This window comes from Equus caballus, chromosome 4 (genome assembly GCF_041296265.1).
Source record: "Equus caballus isolate H_3958 breed thoroughbred chromosome 4, TB-T2T, whole genome shotgun sequence".
Taxonomy (NCBI): domain Eukaryota; kingdom Metazoa; phylum Chordata; class Mammalia; order Perissodactyla; family Equidae; genus Equus; species Equus caballus.
The window spans coordinates 105,329,184-105,345,932 of NC_091687.1; the positions used below are offsets into that span (position 1 = coordinate 105,329,184).

General features: G+C 40.3%; 1 protein-coding gene across 24 annotated transcripts in view; it reads right to left on the minus strand.

Moving 5' to 3' along the window:
- The window catches only part of EZH2 (enhancer of zeste 2 polycomb repressive complex 2 subunit), a 66,516-nt gene extending 50,091 nt beyond the window's left edge, over positions 1-16,425 (minus strand). For 6 of the 24 annotated variants that reach the window (XM_023639903.2, XM_070265143.1, XM_014739324.3 and 3 more), the window contains exon 1: positions 16,146-16,309. The gene's annotated coding sequence lies outside the window, so the exon portion shown is untranslated. Of the gene's footprint in view, positions 1-15,335; positions 15,730-16,145 lie in introns of those variants that run through there. The other 18 variants (XM_070265146.1, XM_070265142.1, XM_023639900.2 and 15 more) reach the window with 11 other exon arrangements.
- Positions 16,426-16,749: the final 324 nt, after the last annotated feature.

The window sequence follows — 16,749 nt, forward strand, 5'->3', positions numbered from 1 at the left end:
ATTGTATCAATAAACTTTTTCGTACTCTGCTACATTAAAATTCATTGGTCTATTTACTTTGAATGAATCTTTATCTCATGCATGATTTTATAACATCATCACTCCTCATTTGAAAAATACTGGTCCACTGAGTTATGCAGACTTTCCAGAAGCAGACATCTTTCAAAAAATCCTATTTGTTAAACCCACTGATGTCATCACAGAAGTCTTTAGGTATTTACTGGGAAGCTGTCAAGCTCACAGCGACATATACAAGGTTTCCAAAAATTCTAATTTTTGCTTGAAAGCTCAAATGTTATCATCGGTAACAAATATGGTCAGTTGTTTTCCTTGAAGTGACAGGCTCACTTCGCTGAAAAATGTTTGCCAAATACCCAAGTCTGAATGATCAGAGTTTGCCTGTCAGCCCCTCTTCCAAGTAAAACTGGTGTTCAAGTAAAAATGTTCTCCATGAAAAAAGCAGCTAATGCAGTTTGCAACTCAATCCCGTAAGTGCTTTTGCGAGAGCCCTCCTACTTTGTACGCAGCAGAAGCACTTTATGCACATTCTCATCTTCCTGCACAGAATACGATAACTGCATGCATTCGAAATCAAGAGTTAATAAAATTAATAATTTTTATTACTTCATCAAGGACATTCTCAAATAAAATTGGCTTTTTTTTTTTTTTACTCCAAATGGTAAGGTGCCAACAATTTTTACCTACCAGTGCTTTCCCACCATTGGTGCACATGTCAACACAGTAAAAGAAAGCAAATAATTTCTTATTATTACAAAAATAGTTTTAACCTCACAGACCCAAGGTCCACAGACCACACTTTGAAAATAGCTGCCATAAACAGATCCAGACACCATATGAATCAGAAATCATAACAATACCCTGCCTTTCTATTTGCCTAGAATGGGCAGTATACTAAAATTATATAATTAAAAATTTTTTATTGAGGTAACATTGGTTTATAACATATAAATTTCAAGTGTCCACCATTATATTTCAATTTCTGTGTAGACTACCTCATGTTCACCACCCAAAGACTAACTACAGTCCAACACCATACACATGTGCCCAGTCACCCCTTTCACCCTCCTCCCTTCCCCTCCCCAGCTTCCCTCTGGTAACCACCAATCTAATCTGTATCTTGTTTGTTTGTCATTGTTTTTATCTTCTACTTATGAGGGAGATCATATAGTATCTGACTTTCTCCTTCTGACTTATTTTACTTAGCATAATACCTTCAAGATCCATCCATGTTGTCACAAATGGCTGGATTTCATCTTTTTTATAGCTGAGTATACATGCATCTTCTTTATCCATTTGTCCCTTGATGGGCACCTAGGTTGTTTCTAAGTCTCGGCTATTGTGAATAATGCTGCAACGAACATAGGGGTGCATATATCTTTATGCATTCATGTTTTCATGTTCTTTGGATAAATACCCAGCAGTGGAATAGCTGGATCATATGGTAGCTCTATTTTTAATGTTTTGAGAAATCTCCATACTGTTTTCCATAGTGGCTGCACCAGTTTGCATTCCCACCAGCAGTGGATGAGAGTTCCCTTTTCTCCACATCCTCTCCAACACTTGTTATTTCTTGTCTTGTTGATTATAGCCAGTCTGACAGGAGTGAAGTGATATCTCATTGTAGTTTTGATTTGCATTTCCCTAATGGTTAGTGATGTTGAACATCTTTTCATGTACCTGTTGGCCATCTGTATATCTTCCTTGGAAAAATGTCTGTTCAGATCCTTTGTCCATTTTGTAACTGGGTTTTTTGTTGTTGTTGTGAGATATGTGAGTTCTTTATATATTTTGGACATTAACCCCTTATCTGATATATGGTTTGCAAATATCCTCTCCCAATTGTTAGACTGTCTATCAAATTACATATTTCTAAAAGACATATTTATAAGAATGGGAGCCTAGAAATCACCATTCTTGAAACTAAAAAAAAAAGCAAACAAAAATCTATATGAAGAATATTTAATGAGGGATATTTTGCTGTAACTCAAACTCCAGAATCCAAATGATAGTTTGCCATAAATCTGCCAAACAAAGAGACTAATATCTAACCATTTGTTTTAAACAAATTGCTTGTTTCCACCCATCTGTCCTACTCGTCATCACTATAAGGAGGTGTCATTAATGGTCAAGGTCACTCTTGTGGCCCTCCTGCTTACGTACCTAAAACAACTTCATCCTTCCAACCAACTCTCCACACACACTTCAGCCCACCCCATAAAAGAACGATAAAATAAAAATCTTGTTCCAGGGACCTTTTCACTTCTTAAAATGCCTCTAATTTCATTTAAAAAGAAGAAAAATGACAGAAATATACAAGCTCACTACTGTTGGACCCAAACATTCCACCCAAATGACTTGCAAAATGCTAGTAGAAGAAACCTCTGAAACTTCCATTTGAAGGACTTGGGAAAGCCAGGAAAAGAGAGTATTATCAAACAGTCAGCGAGAATGTTTGGAACATTCTGAAAGTGCTAAGTCCTGTGAGAGACACAAGTGCATAAGATACAAGTGGCGTCTCAGTACCTAAACTTCAGTGGCTCATTTGACATGTGACTACAGACGAGAAAGTATTAGGAATAGCATTTTTATTGAAGAAGTCTTCAGGAAACAGACATGCCAGTGACTAGTGAGAGAGGAAAATAAGGAAAAAAATACACATTATATTTGTAGCCCTGGTTTAAGTAGGGCTAAAAAGGCACAGTAGTGTTAAAAGGCACAGGAAAATTACAGTAATGTGGCAATATTAGCTGAATGACAGAAAACATTAACTTGATTGTTACAGCAAAAGTGAATACTCTGCAGTAATGTATTTTCCACAAAAATAAGATCATTTTGCTCCTTCCAGCAGAATAGTAAACTAAACTCATAAATTCAACATGGAGTCTACAGACCAGGATTCCTGTGTTTATCTAAAAGTTCTATCAGTTTACACAGACATGTCTTAGAAAAGACATGGCCATACATATTTAAACCAACTGGAGAACTGAACTATCATAAAGGTTTTCAAGAATTTGCTTGGACAGAGAAAACAGATTAACTAAATTGACATCTAGAAGGTAAAGTTTTCTTTGAAAACTATACTAAATCTATTTTATAAGCTAAATCCTCTCATTTTGTTGGGTATGTACTCAGTTTACTGAGACACTAGAGGGAAATAGAACAAAAACTTATGTACCAGAAACTAAAACTATGACATACAACTCATTATAATTCAAAGATGAGACATGAGATACATGCTATTTCTTCAACACTCCATTTGATACAAACAAACAGAAAGAAAAGGTAAGTCTGATGACAGATCTTCTTCCTTCTAGAAAGCTGACTTTCAATCTTACAGCTCAAACAAGCCTACATCTAACACAAATTTAACGATACACATTGAGCAAAATTTTAAGAGAAACTCAATTTAAATAAATACAAGGGATCTACCCATCATTCCAGCAAATAAGTCTAGACCTAGCGAGCCTGAGGTGGGGACAGGACTCTGCTCCTCCCACAACCTACTCTGTATGTCTCTGACACTGTCTTTAGCCCTCAGTGATTCTAGTCCTCAAAGATACGTACTTTCCATATAGTATTGGCCCCTAAGTACAAACCAACAACTCTGTGCTCAACAGAAGAACGGTGGTCTGTTCTCCTACAAGAGGAAAGACAGGCTGGTTATGGACATAAAGAGAAGCTATTCATGATATGGCATCTTCCTAGGAACTTTTCATGGGTAACTCTGCCAACACAGTATTGTTGCCTTGTACACTGACCCTATATCCCAACGCCCAAGTAAGAGGCAACATCCTCTATAATCTGAAGACCAAATCACACAATGAACTGAGTGGTTCAAATTACTAATTCCAAAGCATTTACAAAACCTCTCAGAATTTCCAGGCATCCTATAACCAAGTAACCGTTACCTGGTAGTTTCAGTACTTGAGTTTGGTGTACACTACAGGGAGGTAAAAATGCTCACAAGAGCCACTTCTTTAGTCTGTGGACACCAACAGAACTCCTCAGAGACCCTTCAGAACTCCTTTGGCTCATCTCAGCCCTGAAGTTCATTCTCTATTACTAAGAATTAGTAGTAGTTCGGGGACAAGATGGAAGTGAAAAAGGTAGGGGCAGTTATGAGCTATAAGCCTTTTCATGCTTTTCCTGAACTTAAGGTTTATCACAAATATAATTATACCTGTGAGGTACTAGAAAACTTCAAACCCTTCAAGTATTATTTACAATGTTAAAAAACAAAATTCAACTGAGTAAATTTTAAAGATCTTATTATTGGCTTTATTCAACAATTCACGAATCAGGCGGCATCCCATCTAGAAGACAGAAAGGAGCTCTGAGGAGCTGTACAAAATGAAAGACTTTTATAGGCAGAAGGGAGTGAGGACAAGGAAGTTAAACTAGCAAAAAGTGGATTGGCTGTAGCAAGAGGATGGCAGGGGTCTCCTGAGGCAGATTACCTCACTAGTGCTGACCAGGTAATTCCTGACTAACTGGCTTAAGATTCCATTTCTGGCAGAGCCGAAACTGTAATTCAGCAGTAAGTCTCGGTTTGGTGACATGGGCTTAGCCTAAGTGACTCCATTTTGGTACTGTTGTCTTGTTTTTAACAACAATAATGATATTTTTCAGTATTTGTTTCACCAAATATAGTGTTGAATTATTACTATAACATCAGCTATCACAAATCCTTAAGCCCCATGAAATTCTATTTTTGAGTCTCCAAATATCTATGGAAATGCTAAAAAGATTCATGAACGAAAGGGAAACCTGCTGTATAATCCCTGAAATTAGCTCCCCGAAATTTCCAGACTAATACTAAGGTTTTTAGGCAGGAAAAAAAGACTTCTGCCCCAGCACTTCCATGTGGGAAAACGAGAGGGTAGGACGAGTGCCTAACATTCAGGACTTTTAGACTCTGGGGCCAGAAAAGACAGGACTTTTTGGTTGGCAGTCTAGATTTAAAAGTTGGTATTTTCCCTAGAATAGAAAGTCTCTTTCTAGAAGGTCCCAGAAAGAGGATCTCAGCCTTCATCTGAAGAGCCCTAAAGGTTAGAGACTGAGGCACCCAATAAGTAGTTTGAAGAAATGTTCTTTTCTAAAAGATGTGTAAGGTGCGGCTAGCTGTTTAGTTACAGGTTGTTAGTCGATAACAAGTGACACCAGACCAATGGTAAAGAAAAACTTTCATTTCTTTAAAAGAGTAAATTGTATAGGAAAAATTGGGAAATAAGTTTGAAATTGCCAACGTAGATTCGTGTAAAGAGAAACTCTATTGTTTTCATCTACGATACACACCATACTCTGAATAGTACTTCACTTCTAACACTTCTGATCACCAAAAGGGTGGTAGTTTGTCCCACGCCAAGCAATTCTCTGCGACGCCAGCTAGGTGTCCTACAATTCAACTCAATTTTGACACATCTACCTGGAGATAGCATGAGATCCCACAGGCTGAAGGCTCAGTCTCAAAAGACTGCCCCACCCCTACTCCAGAGGCCAATCTGAAGTCCACCTGTTGGTCACCTGTGCTTCTGACCAACCAGCTACAGACTGGAGGTACGCATGACTCCCTCCTTGGGTTCAATTAACTGATTCGTTAGGACAGCTCACAGAACTCAGGAAAGTTTCCTTACTGGATTACCAGTTTATTATAAAAGGATGTAACTCAGGACCAGCTAGATGGAAGAGATGCATAGTGGAAGGTATGTGGGAAAGGGTGCAAGGCTTCCATGTTCCCTGGGCACGCCACTCTCCCCGCATGTCCACACGTCTACCAACCCAGCATTTCCAACCCTTGTCCTTTCGGGTTTTTATGGAGGCTTCCTTAGGTAGGCATGACTGACTAAACCATTGGCCACTGCTGACTGAGGTGGATCTCCAGCCCCTCTCCCCTCCCTGGAGGTGGGGGGCTGGGGGGAGGGGGGGAGTGCACTCTGAAAGTTCCAACTCTCTAATCTCAAGGTTTGTTCCCCTGGCAACCAGCCCCCATCCTTAGATGCATTCCAGAAGTCATCTCATTACATAAACGCAAGTGTGGCTGAAAGGGGTTTGCTATGAATATCAAAAGATACCTTTATCGCTCTTATCACTTAGGAAATTCCAAAGGTTTTAGGAGCTCTGTGCCAGAAATGAAGACCAAATATAAACTTCTTATTGTAAATCACAATATCTCAATTCACAAAGCTAATTTAGTCAGATACATCATAAAAAACTTTCAGGTGCTACTATGCCTGTATTGCAGAGACAAAAGAGAAAAAAATAGGCTTATAATAAGCATTAGATGTTTTATGAGTTTTTTTAATTGATACAAGAATTTGGGAGAAATGCATATAATATAGTGACGCAATTAAATACGAGCTAGGGAGAATCACATTTACCTGTGATAGTGATAGCAATGTGAAGGCCAATATTTCTCAAACTCTCCAGAGGAATAGTTCTAAGTGGGTAATAGAAACCAAGAACCTAGCATCCCAGCATTTGAGCTACAAAGGATCCCAGGGGCAGCAAGAGCCTATTGTCTAAAGGACTTTGGTCCTACCGGCTGTGTGCACCTAGGCAAGTTACCTCCACCAAGCCCCTATGTCTCTATCTGCAAAACGGAGACATCCTCTTTGAAGGCACAGGGTAGATCCTCAGCAATCACAAGTGGTTCGGTTACCTGCTCATCCTGTTCATTGTGCAATGGGGATGAGATCGACAAAAGCCACTTGACAAAGAAATACAACTAGTTTAATGGCAAAGCCCGGCCTAGAGCCTACGTTCTTTGCACAATATCCAGCTGCCCTTTAAAAATATCTTCTTTATAAAAATACCTTCTTTATAGCTAACTTGAGCTCTGTATTTCAAGCAGACAAATATTCTCCAAAGAGGCAGTTACGAGGGAAAGTGGGACAACAACTCATCATTTCCTTCCTCTAACCCTGTTCAAGCAACATTTCTGTCATTTGAGAGTCCTTATTGATTACTCTGGAAGGGCATTTCCCCAACCTTTTCTGACCCATATAGTTTGCATGGTAACACATACATAGTACCCATTAGCTATTTTTTAAATAATTTTGCTTGCACTACTAAATAATTTGAATATAGAAACATTTTAGATCAGAATTTACAAAAAAGAATACTCACACTGCAGCTTTTTTTCCACCTAATATGACAGATCATTATACTGCTAAAAAATTATAAAGTTCATCTTAATAGAATCTTATATAATATTCAAAGGACAGATAACACTTTTCCTATTTAGCAAATAATATATACAGTGTTTATTTTTAAATAGTTAAAATGCATGATTTTCAACAAATTTCAAAAATAAAATGGTCTAGAGACTGCTGTATATTAGGCACAGGGCAGGTTCTCAGTAAACGGTGATTGGTTCTGCTATTCGTAGGCACACGCTAGGTACTCATGTAACTACAAATAGAATACAGTGAAACTTCACTATAGGCTATAGCAGCAAAAACATACAAAAGCTGCTTTAATGATGATTAAAATTCTTCCACTGTTTAAAGAAAATCAACTCATTTTCTTAAATATTTGTTTTGTTTACAGAGTACTTCTCAGATAGTCTTTAGAATCAAAAACCAAGGCTCCATGGCCTAGTGGTTAAATTCAGCGCCCTCCGCTTCGGCAGCCTGGTTCAGTTCCAGAGCACAGACCTACACCACCCAGCAGTGGCCATGCTGTGGCAGCAACAACACATACCAAAAAAAAGAGAGGAAGATTGGTACAGATGTTAGCTCAGGGTGAATCTTCCTCAACACGGAAAAAAAAAAAAGGCACTAAAAATGATAAAAGTCATGTTTTGTCTTTTTGACACTTTTTTTTAACTTGCTGGAAACATCTTAATATGCTATGTATGAATTTAACTCACATGAATGCAACTGAGGGATGAAGATCATCCTGAGATAAATCTGCAGAATCATTATTTTATGCTCCCTTTTTTCCATCAGTTTCTCAAGCTTTCTTACTTTAATGAACAGTATATTAAGGATACAAACTAAAATTTTATAATAGTACTTCACAAGAGGTAGCAAGTTTACTGGGTGATACAGTATAGCTATGCAAAACTTACTTGATAGAATCTTGAAGGCTCTGCTTTAACGGGTAGAGGGTGCTATTTAAATAATTATTTATCGAGTTGCTGCAAAAGAAGAGATCTTCCAAGTTTTCAGAACTCTGGTTTTAAATCAGTTTCACAAAATTTTATTTCTATCTACTATGTACAAAACTCTTTTCTACCCTCTACCATGTAGATGAGTAAAACAGCTTAAAATGAAGGGGAGAGGGAGAGTGAAAAACACACAAGAGATGTGTTGTGGTATTTCCTTCTAAGCTGGAGATAAGCTGTCTGGCTTGGTCGGGAGAAGGAAAGGGGTGTATTGAGCCAAAAAGGCCAAACAGCATCGTGAGATGATAAAATGGTAGGGAAGACATTCCAGAGAGAGGACAGAGCACAGACTCTCGATGTGAAACTTCCTGGAGACTAGTAAAAAGTCCAGTTGAGCTCAGTAGAGGAAAGGTATAAGAAAGCTATCGGAGATAAGACTAGGTAAGAGAGCTTCGGCTGTTCAGTAGCCTGCCTGGAATGCTAGCTTCAGGGGTTTCTTACTCAAATCAACAGTCCTGAGAAGTCTGAACTGGGCAAGGACAGGATCATCTGGAGCAGTGTCGAAAACCCATAGAAGCCCAAAGGCTTGCTTTTCCTCCCCCCTTATTAAATAGGGAAGAGGAGGTGTCATGCATTACTCGTACCACGAAGAAAAACTAAAAGTTACTGTGGGGGTAAATTAAGTGTCGAGCAAAGAAAGAACTGACACTGCAGCAATAAAATAGTATGCAGAAATCAAGTATATATACCCTCAAAAGCCACCTGTTTATATAACCCAAAATTTCCTTAACTACCAAAATAGGCAAACCAAGCTTGGCAATCATCATCACTTCTACATACCAGATTCTAAGATCAAAGTCACTTTTTTTTTTTTAAGATTTTATTTTTCCTTTTTCTCCCCAAAGGCCCCAGTACGTAGTTGTATATATTTTAGTTGTGGGTCCTTCTAGTTGTAGCATGTGGGACGCCGCCTCAGCGTGGCCTGATGTCCACGCCCAGGATTCGAACCAGTGAAACCCTGGGCCACGGAAGAAGAGCACGCGAACTTAACCACTGAGCCACGGGGCCGGCCCAATCAAAGTTACTTTTAATTTACTTTTAATAGTCTCATTTATCCTTTGAAGAAAAAACTTACAGAAAAGTTTAACTTACTAATAAATGAACAGGCCTGAATTACCCAAAATTGAAAATTTGAAGTACTAAATATTATCACTTTCAAAACTAGTAAGCTTATTTAAAAATTCCCCATGCCACACACCTAACACTATCTATATAAATAATATCCTTTTTGTTTATATGTTTCTGCAAAAACATAACTATTCTCTTACACTAAGAACTAAATGACTTGTGCATTAAGAATAAATTGGCTTTCACATAAATTTAAGTGAACTTAAACAATCATGCTTCCAGTATTAACATTACTTAATTTGATTTTATATTGTCAAAAACACACAAAATCAAAGTAGAAAATTAAGGAGAAGACATTTGCAATACATGTATCTGACAGAGAATGTGTACCCAGAATATATAAAGATCTCTTACAACTCAATGAGACGAACAACTAATTTTTAAAATGGGCAAAAGGCTTGACCAAAAAAATGTATACGAATGGTCAAAAAGCATGTTTAAAGATGTTTAACGTTACGAATCATCTGGGAAATATGAATTAAAATCACAATGATACATAACACTCATTAGATGGCCAAAACTTGAAAGACTGGCAGTATCGAGTATCAGCGAAGCCGAGGAGAAACTGTAACTCCTGTGCGGCTCCAACTGAGACTGTGCTCTTCACAGAGAATGGCACAGCCACCTGGGAAAACAGTTTGGCAGCTTCTCATGAAGTTGAATCAATGTTTACCACGTGGCCCAGCCATCCAACTGCAAGGCATTTACCCAAGAGAAATTAAACGATATATGTGCAAAGACTTACACAAATGACCACAGCAGCTTCATTAATAATACCCCCAAACTGGAAACAGGCCATGTGTCCTTCAATAGGTAAATGAATAAAAAACTGCATATTCATACAACGGAATACTATCCAAAAATAAAACAACTACTGAAACAAGCAACACAGATAAATCTCAAAAACATGCCAAATGAAAGAAGTCAGTCACAAAAGGGTATGTACTGTATAATTCCATTTACATAAAATTCTTGAACCAGAAAAATCCAACCAGCAGTTGAGAAGGAATGATGGTGAAGCAGCCTAAAAGAACTCTGAGATGATAGGAATGTTATATCTTGACTGAGGTGGTGGTATACATTTGTTAAAACTCTCTGAACTGTACCCTTCAAATGTGTGCATTTTATTGTATATAAATTACACTTCAATAGTTGATTTTTTAAACTAAAAAACTGATCTTTCTAGAAGAAATCTGACATCTATTAAAAGTTGAAATATGCATAATCTTGAAACAGCAATTCTCCCTATAGAAAGTTGTCACACAAATGTTCAAAGATATATAAGGATGCTCCCTTCTTCTTCTGAGAGAACAGTGTCCATCACAGAGGGCTGACTGAATGACGACACATCCATAAACCGGAATACTATACATTCTACTTACAAAGCAGCCTGATAGCTTAAAGCAGGGAGTGGCAAACTTTTTCTTTAAAGGGCCACATGCTAAGTATTTCAGGCTTGGCAAGCCACATCCAGTGTCCCTGTATATTCTTTTTTGGGGTGTTTGTCATTGTTTTGCAATTCTTTAAGAAAAGCTGAAATCATTGGCAGTTCCTGGGCCTTACCAAAAGAAAAAAAAAAAAAGACCCCAGGCCGAGAGATCAGAGCTTTGAAACCAAAGTACCCAAAATCAAATCCTTACTCTACCACTAACCAGTTATTACCTAATCTCTCCATCTCTTTATTACAGTGTCTATATAAAATAAATGAAAGCACTTAGGACAGTGCCATGTGCAAGCAAGCCCTAAAGAAATATCAGCTATTTTTTAATGAAATAGATCTCTCTGTACTGAACTAAAAAAGAAAACTGTTTTAGAACTAAATAACTTGATCCCATTTTTGTAAAAACATGTATAAACACATATTCATATGAATATATTGGAAAGTGTGGGAAGAATACACACCAAATCATTAAGGGTAGGGAACAGGATTACAGAGATCAAGAAAGATTTCACTTTATAACCATCTAAATTGTTTCTGTATTTTAAGCTGAATACATATTCCTTGTATTTAATCAACAGACATTTCTAAATAAACAGAAATAAATAAAGCATATGTGGCACCATTTCCTTTACTTACAGGTCCTAAGCACATATTTAAACTGGCGAACTGTTTAGTTCCATTAATGACAAAGTACCTCAACTCTTAATACTGGTGCTACAACTAAAAAGCATTCATCAAAGACTTTGTGCCAGGTGTAGTTCTAAGGGTTTCACATGTACTAATTCATTTAATCCTCTCAACAACCTTATAGAATGAATATTGTCATTATGATCACCAATTTACAGACAGGGAACTTGGACATCAAGGATAACTTGCCCAGGGCACAAAGTGGCAGCTCAGGAACTGAAACCCAAGCGACGTGACTCCAAAGACCACACACTTAAAACTCTACTGTATGCCCCCCTAGATAGCACGCTAGTACAGCTCTGGACGAGAAAGAAATGGGCAAAGACATTTTTTAGACTAGGGCATCAGATTGTACCTCCCAAAAAACTACAATTATCTACTTAGTCAAATAAAATTACTCTTCTTGGAACCGATATGTCATTAATGATCCAGGGGACCAAGAGATAACATGGAGGAGATAGTATGGAGTCAAACACAACTTAAGTTTGGATCCTGACTGCAAATTCCTAACTGGATAATCCTAGGCAAGTTCTTAACCCTTCCAGACCCAAGCTTCCTTATCTGAAAAGCTTTGCAGAGTGCACTGTTGTTAAGGGCTTTTTTATTGTAAAATATACATAACATAAAATTCACCGTTTTAACCATTTTTAAGTGTACAATTCAGTGGCGTTAAGCACATTCAAAATGCTGTTCAACCATCACCACCATCCATGTCCAGAACTCTGTCATCATCCTAAACAGAAATGGTGTACCAATCAACACTAACTCTCCATCCTCCCATGCCCCCAGCCCCTGGTAACCTCTGTGCTACTTTCTGTCCCTATGAATCTGCCCATTCTATTTATACCTCCTATAAACGGAATCATACAATTTTTTTCCTTTTGCGTCTAGCCTATTTCACTTAGCATAATGTTTTCAAGGTTCATCCATGTTGTATCAGAATTTCATTCCTTTAATGGCAGAATAATACTCCCTTGTATGTGTATACCACATTTTGTTTATCCATTCATCTGTTGATGGATGCAGGGTGGTTTTTACAAGAATTAAAAATAAAGCATCTGATGTAAATGTTACCACAATAAAAAACAAACCAACCAACCAAATAAAGGAATAAAGCATCTGGCAAATAGCAGGCACTTTGATATTAATGTCTTTCTTTCACTTCGTTTTTGTCATATTTTGCACCAAGTAGTGATGCAGTGGCAAGATACAGAACAGTGCAACCATCTTAGAAACTTATCAGCTATGCCTCTGGAGATAGAAACTGGATTTGCTCATCTACATTTATCAAATCACTTTAAAAGAATGATGAAGAGCATCCCAACAAATGATCTGTAATCACACTGGCACTACTTCCTTTAGTTTTAGCTTCAAAACCCACCTCGAATTATTCCAAAAAAGAACTCATTAATTGTAACCAGACGCCTTTCAATTAAAAGATTTACTACTCTCGAACACTTCGCCCTCTGTATACTTTTGTACAAGGATCATCAATATCAACATCAAATCAAATTAAGCAGATACTGTATGCAAGTATCTAGATGATTCATCAAGCTTCTCTCCAGCTGCCTGAAATACTCAACATGAATACCAAGAGTTGCATCTAAAGGATTTCCAATTTTCAATATCTTAGAGTATTGTAACTAGGAGAAACCCTGGAACTTGTTCGCCTAGACGATTATTTTTCTTTGTAATCAATTCTTCTCAAAGAGGGAGAAAAATACATTCCCAAATTCCTCACAACATATTAATATATTCTGTTTGTTTTGCAAGTTCCTTTGTCAAATTACTTCCCTACATTTTTCATAGTTCATTCATTCAACTACTAAACCCCTATTCTCTAGCAACTAACAGGTATACAAAGAAAAATAAGAGACTCTGCTCTGGGCACTTAAGAGTGTGGTGAAGGAGACAGATGCATAAACAAGTGACTCCGATACAATGTGATACCTGCTATAATAAAAGTATGAACAGAGCCCTGTGGGACAGAGAGCCGGAGAGTCCAGGGAAGGCCTCTAGAAGGTCACAGGACCATGGGATCGGGAACTTTTCTCTGAATTTCATGAGCTGCTCCTCTCCATTCACACTCTCCTCCAAACTAAAGATTTCACCTGCCCATCACAGAATTCTCCACAATTCACAAAACACGTTTTCATCATTTGTACTGACATCAAGACTTCAAGGCAAATGCATAAATCATTTGTAATTGACCCCAGAATGCATTCAATCGTTGAAGGATTTCTCTTTGTTGGTTTTTAAAAAGCAGATCAAATTTCCTAATCACCATTTATTTAGGCCAATACAGAAATTAATTCACACTCCTTAAGCATGCCAGCTCAAAGAATGAGAGATATCCTGGAAAAACCTCAGTGTGACTTGGAGAAATCTGCCTAAATTTTTTAATGGCCAACACAAAAATAATCACTTATAAGTGCACATGCAAGGCAAAGCTGGTATAAAAGTATTAGAACTTTTTTTTTGCCTAACTACACTAAATCAACAAGTGTTTGGTTTTTTAATCACTGCTCCTTAAACTTACTAAATACATTCTTAATTGAAATAGAAGAAATTTTAAGCAAATTTTTCCAACCAATTCCCCAAAAAGACTTAAAAATACATCTTGTGGCAACTACAAAGATAGTAATTATCAAATAAGGAATACACAAGAAGGGAAAAATTAGAATTTCTGATCCTAAAAGATCCAAATTTCTGCCAAAATCTGAACAACTAGCCCATCTCATAACAACCAACAAGATTAGCAGTAGGACTCTTTAATACGTAATTATTGGCAACTAAGATAAATATGAACATTGTTTAACAATCTCAACACTTAGGGCAACACCTGGAAAGTGTTGAATGGTGTCCAAAACGCTGCAAAATAGAAGTAATAAAGACATGACACTGCATTTGTCTCTACATTTATGAAACCATAAGAGTAGGTGCACATTACATCTTTCATCATAGAACAATGCAAATCAGAAGAGTGCCTGTGTGTTTCTAAATTCCTTTTCTTTCAATATATTCATTTTCCACAAAAATCAGAAGATGCCATTTTCCTATGTTTCTGGGACTTTAAATATTACATTTCCCAATACACCTCCATAAAGAAAGAACAGGATTCTTTATATCTAGGACTAGAATCCTATCTACGCTTAACTTTAGAAACTATGACAAGGAAATCAAAATATATCTTGTATCCATTTTCTTGCAAATAAAATTATCAATAAACTAGTGAGGATTACACACTGGTTTTACATTTTATTCCTATATATGAAATAGTTGCTAATGCTCGTGAATGAGGAGAAATGGAAAATAAACTCCAAAACCCTCCAGAAGTATAGATTACACTCGTGTGCCAGCATTAGTGTTCTTTAAAGATTTTTTAAATGTTGTTTTATGTGACATTAAACATAAAATTAAACTGATAATGAACTTTAAAACTAGAAAGTAAACCTTGTAGGGAAATTTTTAAATACCAAAGACACATCTTTATTTCCAAATGAATTCAAATTTTACAGATCCTGTATGATAAAGGAAGTTTAGCTTAACTGTGGACACCACACATACAATTTCTTAGGCAACAAACACTTCTGCAGCCAGTCTTTTCCGACTCACGAAAGCTATTGTTCACGGGAAACAAGACCAATTAATAAGAGATTACTAACCACATCATCGAAACACACATTTGTCATAAGCATTTTATTTTGATCAACTCTTTCTACCAGCTCATCCTCATTCAACCCACAGGGATTTGGGGAATAATCGCTTACTAAATGACAGTTGATTTCGTTAGCACCTGTCGCCATTCTCAGATGTATCACACAAGTTGGCCAAAACAGGTTGTAATTTTTTTTTTTTAAGGCTAAGATTCTTTAGAAAGCGAGAACTCACCAGCAGTTGAGTTCACCAAGTTTTCCAAAATATCGTGCTTCCCGATTCCTCCCATTTTCAAAAAGTGACCCTGTGGCACAGACTTTGGGGTGGTTGGGGGCGGGGGGTACACGATTTCGCGGGAACTCGACCGAAAGCCCTCCAAAACGAACAAAACCAAAAAGGGACAGAACGGCTCGACCCTTCCCTCAAACTTAACGTAAAGCCCGACGAGAAGGCGACAGCCGCCGGGCCGGCGTCGTCCGAGCGCCTGGAGACCACGGCTTTTCGGCGGCTTTGGGGGATGTCAGCCGCGCGGCTCCCCGAGTCCGCGCTCCGCACGCCGCCCGGCACCGCGGCCCCGCCGAGCCTGCGCGCTCCGGAGGAGGGGGCGTGGGGCCGAGCCCGCCCACCCGCGCCGGCGGCCCGCACTCCCCACGCCCCTCTCCCGCCTGCTGTCAGGCCCCGGTGTCACGGCCCCTTCCTCGCGCCGAGCTCCCCCGAGACACAGTCCGTCCTTTGTCTGAGTGCGCACTCGGCGGCGAGGTCCCACCAACTTGTGCGCGTCCCGTCCCACCCGGGCGCTCCCGCCGCGGCGCTCCACACAAAGGAGACTTGGGCTCGGGCGGCCCGCCCGCCCCGGACCCCGGAGCGCCCCCAGCCCAGCCCCGGCGCCTCGGGAGGGCGGGCGCGCGAGAGGACCCCGCCGCACGCCCCCCGCCGGCGCCCGCCCCTGCTCGCGCCTCGGGTCTCTGGGGTCCGGCTGCCCGCCCGCGGGGTCGCGCGGACCAGCCCGAACCACCGGCCCCCTTCCGAGGGGTCTCCTCTCACCCCGCCTGCCAAACCGGCGTCCCGGGAGAGCCCGCTCGGGGCGATACCCGGACGGGCAGAGCAGCGGCGGGGCTGTCCCGGCGCCGCCGCCGCCCCTCGCCAGGCTCCAGAGCCCCGCCGACCGGCCGGCCCGACTGCGGCGCGTTACCTGCGCCCCGCGCCCCAGCCCGCGCCGCTCCCGCGCGCCTCTCCCGCGCGCCGCCGCCGCCGCCGCCGCCGCCGGGGCTCCACCGCCTTCTGCGTCCCAGTGGGTGTCGGACGCTCCCGGACCGAGCGCCAAACCCGGCAGCCCAATCGCCATCGCTTTTATTTGGCCCCCCCAGTCGAACCAAGCGCCGCCCCGATTGGCGGGACGCGAGGCGGGCTCCTGTCCAATCACAGGGCCCGCCGGGCTCGGAGGCGCCGAGCCAGCCCCACGCAGAGGCGCCCGCGGGACGCGGCCCGGCCGGGCGGGCGGCGCGTGCGCGCGGGCGGCGCCGAGGGACGCGGCCGCCGAGTGGAAGAGCTGCGCCGTCTCTTTGTTCTTTCGCTGCGCGCACGGCGCCTCTCGGGAAGGCGGTGGGATGGCGGTTGGGGACCAGGGGGTCTCTGGGGCCCGAAGCCC